The sequence below is a fragment of the Phaseolus vulgaris genome, chromosome 6 (genome assembly GCF_051622355.1).
Source record: "Phaseolus vulgaris cultivar YP4 chromosome 6, ASM5162235v1, whole genome shotgun sequence".
In the NCBI taxonomy this organism is placed as follows: domain Eukaryota; kingdom Viridiplantae; phylum Streptophyta; class Magnoliopsida; order Fabales; family Fabaceae; genus Phaseolus; species Phaseolus vulgaris.
The window spans coordinates 18,169,125-18,173,781 of NC_143503.1; the positions used below are offsets into that span (position 1 = coordinate 18,169,125).

Consider the following 4,657-nt stretch of genomic DNA (forward strand, 5'->3'; position numbering starts at 1 on the left):
ATGGGACTACACTCCCTCCAGATTCAGATTTTATAGTTTAGGATACAAGTAAAAAAAACCTGAAATATACAAGTAAAAAAAACCTGAAATGTCTTATTCTGATACTTTAAAATGAGAAAAATTTTCTCAGTTCGAAAGAGGTTATAAAAACTCTAAACCATGAAAATCTTGAAACTGATTTAAGTCTTAACTCATTTTGCTAAAAATAGCTCAAAAGCACTTTTATTTAACAAATTAACAACCTCTCTGTTATGTGATTACCAGTCTTAGAAAAGTCCACCAACATTTGCAAGTAACTTCCTTAATTTAATAATGAGAATTTAAATATTTTTATTAATTGACAGTATAAATAATTAATTTTATTTTAAAATAAACTTACCGTATACTATTTGTTCTTTAATTCAGGATAAACAAATTTTTCAGAATAAATATATATGATAATTTATGGAACAAGCTTTCTAGAATGTGGTTTCCAAAACACATGAAATGTGTTCAGAAGAAGCTTTCCAAAATATAAACAATAACTTCAGAATTAAGCTTTTTCAAACAAACTTTTTTTTCAGAGCGAGCTCTCTCCTCTTCTTCTTCCTCTTCCTTTCGAAGAGATGCAGCAAACATTTAGTGCAGCAGAGGTGAGGTGGTGCAGTGAGGAGGATATTTTAGTTTGTGCTGTTAGTATAATGGTACAGTTAATAAAATGGCGGTGCAGTTAGAAAATATTATACCTGATATATGTTTGAAATAATTTTATTAATATATCTAAACATGTTATATGTAGCAGAGACACTGACACAGAGACACTGATACGACACGGACACGAACATGGAGATACGTAAACTATCTAAAATGTAGGACACGGGGACACAAATCTATATATTATATAATTATGAATTATATAAATTGACAATAAAGATTTATGTGTACAAGTATGTTTCAAATTATTTTTTGGAGTAGAAAGATGTTTTTCATGACTGGTTCGCAATGATTTGTTTCTTATTTTTATAATCATAATAGCAATTTATACAATAAAATTTGAATTTTTAGAAAATTAATGTAGTTTTCCTTTATAAAATTGTGTTAGAACCGTATTAGAATTGTTAGAAATCTAACAAATACTTTTTGAATTGAACACTTCACGGATACGTGTTCTACAGATGTCATACGAGTGTCGGTGTCCGACACGAGTATCAGACACCGACACGCCATTTAAGAGGAGTGCCTGAGCTTCATAGACAATCATATATCTATTTTCAGCTTATACCTATGTAACTATAAATAAACAAAATTATGATATAAACATAAATTTTATGGATGAAGTTTAATTCGTTAAAAATTATATAATTTTTTTAAAATACTATATTTCATGATTTTTTTTAAGTTCTTCGTAATATATCTATCTCAAAATAATAACACTGTTTTTTTTCCAGATTTTATTAATATCATTCTTATAATACTTTCTTAGTTTTCAAATTTGAAAAACAAAATTATATATTATCACTTTTATATTAAGATATAAATAATTTTTATTTATAATTTTTTAAATTTTCTATATTCATATCAAAATAACTTAGACATAACATGAATGTCAATAAAGATAATAATTATAATTTAGATATAGCATATGCATGCAAAAGAATGAGACACATGTCTTGTTCTTTGTCCACAAAAATATACTGAGAGAAACAATTCTTATCAAAACTTTTAATTCAAGCCTACGTATCATAAAATTAAATTAGAATTGCATAATATTTAAAACTTAATTTAGAACACAAAATAATAAAAAATAAAATTATAATATTATGTATAATACATTTAATCATTTTTTATTCTTCCTCTCCTAAAGAGTGCAATGACAACAACGGTTACATGGTGGAGTGGGTATTTTAATTTTCTTTTTATAGTAGAAGGTGTGGTTAGTAATAATGGGATAGCAAAAGGCATTTTGTTTGCCATGATTTGTAAAAAGGGCATATTTTAGGTTCATTCTCATTCTGATGAGATATGAATAACAATGAAATGAAGCCTTTTCATTTGCAAAGCATAGTTTTTTTATGGGTAAATTAACTCTTTTTAATCTCTTTTTAAAATATTTCTAATTTTATTCCATAAATTATAAAGTAATAGTTATTTTCATTGTTTATTTTTTTAAAAATACCGTTGTACTTGTACAAAAGAATTTAAATTTTCAAAATTAAAATGTTAGAATTTTGAATTACTATTTAAATACTTTTTTTTTGGTTAAATCAACTCATGTATTTTTACATTTTGAATTATTAGTTTTAAAAAGAATAATTCATTTTTTATGTATACAAAACTAAATATATATTTAAAATATAAAATTTTAGTATAGTACATATCTTAAATATTTAATGTGAGAGATGTAGAAGTGAGAAATGTAACAACATAAAGTAAACTAAATGAAAAAGACTGATAAATTTCTCTAATATAAAAAAATAAAAAAATAAAAATTGATTGGCATGCAGTGTGTAACACCTCGGAAAATACATCTAACTATTACAATACAGGTTCTACTTATTTCTATACAAGCATAAAGTTTTTCAAAACATTCCTAATACATGATTAGGACATATAGAAATACAAATATTTACAATATAAGTTTCATAATCAACGCCCTAAAACTCTTCTGATCCTCAGACACCTGTAAGATCATCTGCTCGTGTACGTAGTACAGTCATCGCAGTTCAAACACAACAAGAAAAGCAAGGGTAAGCTAGTGAAAATAGAATTTTATAATATACACAATTAAATCAAAAGAGAAAACCAAGTTACATGATCAATTTCTCAAATTATTCAATCTTCTTCAAATCTCAACAATAAAACAATCACATAGATCTCACATGGATCTACACATCCAAGATATTCAACAAACAACGTATTCCGGAAGACCCGTATTAAGTAAGTCCTACCAGAGACTAACACTTGATCCAAAGATTACCAGCGAATCCAACAGAAAGGATCAGGGTAAGTTCAATACAACCCAAGCCGTGCATCTCATATGTCACAGTGTGCATGAACTCCCCCATCAGCTTCTCACCACCTGATATCTTAGTCTATGTGACTTAGATCATCAGTGAAGCTCGGAGATCTCTGTTACCACATAGGCATCAATACTTAATACACACCAAACATCAGTCCATACATTATCCCAAATGTATGAATTCAATTCCATACCATTCTGTCATACAATATCATTCAAAAAGTGATCCACAATATTCAAAAGCGTAATTAACATAAAAAAACAACACTTAGATATTAAACCATCAAAATATAATATTTTCACAAATTTAAATAATGTATAAACAAACAACCCAATATATAAACACACAACATCCCTGCAAGAAAAATTGAATATTGGGACCACGTCCCTTCCGCATTCAGATCTTCTATCCTAGGGTGCTATTAAAAATTAAATTTAGCTTCCCTTACCTCAATTGCTTGCTTTCCAAGCAACTTTTAGAATTTTATTCCCCACCGTTTGGATAAGCTTCAAGATTTACGGGCCTAATGCAAATTATCCAAACAGAACAAAATTTCAGTATATAATAGAATAAGTTGAGAGGATTAAACTTCTCAGCTGACCCCACCAAAATTGATGACTAAATCCTAAGGAAAAACAGAGAACACAGGATATTTAGAGTAAAAATGAACTTACTCTGTTTGAAAATCTGATCGGGTAGAAATGTTCCTTAACTCCTCTGCTACAGCGTGGTATGATCAGATTCTAAAATAGATGAGGTATGAAGTGAGAAATTAAGAGAGAAGGGAGAGGAGAGAAGTTGGTAGAGAGAGAAAGTGGTTTGGAAGAATGAAGAAGAAAGTGATTGTACCGTCCCGTATCAGGGCGTTGACTAAGTCAAGGTCAAAGTCAACGACTGGAAAGTCAAAGTCAACTCAAGGTGTCGCCCAGGTGTAGAGACGCCAAGAGGAAGCGTCGCCAAGACAGGACAAGGCGTCGCCAAGGCAAGGCGTCGCCTGGGTGGAGGCGTCGCCCAACCAGGGCGTAGCCAGATCAAAAGTGTAAAAGTAAGGCAATCACGGTGTGGTTCCCCGATACCCATGGGTAGGAAAGACCATGGAGGGAGCGACGCCGTGGGAAAGCCTCAGGACCCGATATCTCGAGAAAGTGATAAAGAGAAAAAAAAGGTGGCTTCAAGGCCATAAGGGTAGGGCAGCCTGACTCGTGAAGTACCCCTGCCACCCCAGAGACGCTTTCGGGACAGATACGACCCAAGAGGAAGGTCACGCCCAGGGTAAGCGGGTGCAGGGTACGAGAGGAAGGCAGATACGCTCTCAAAGTAAGTGGCTAGATACTTGGGGGCATGAGTTCGCACCCAAAAAGTCACCCCTAGCGCAGTAGCACTCCCAAGCAGGAGGACTCACACGTAGAGACGTCCCCAGATGGGCAGAAACACCCCCAGATGGGGTCATGGCGTCGTGAGGCCCTCCACGTGTACGATAGCCATGCCGGAATAGAAACACCCTCTAGTCAGGTGCCAGGTAATTAAAGATATTCAATACAGTTTCCCTTTCGAGCATTCAGGTACTATTATGGCTCCCGAGCGTTTCAACGTCTTAAATGCGCTACGTTCCGTAATTAAGCGCTTTAATGAGTGCGTTACGTTTGTGAGTAAAGGCG

The 4,657-nt window shown here is 32.6% G+C and overlaps 1 long non-coding RNA gene across 1 annotated transcript; it reads right to left on the minus strand.

The window, feature by feature from the left end:
- Nucleotides 1-2,514: 2,514 nt before the first annotated feature.
- LOC150027237 (uncharacterized) lies at nucleotides 2,515-3,810 on the minus strand. Its single transcript, XR_016521809.1, has 3 exons — nucleotides 3,674-3,810; nucleotides 3,448-3,522; nucleotides 2,515-2,671 (listed from the first exon to the last, which is right to left on the minus strand). It is a non-coding gene; the product is annotated as an uncharacterized LOC150027237 (long non-coding RNA).
- Nucleotides 3,811-4,657: the final 847 nt, after the last annotated feature.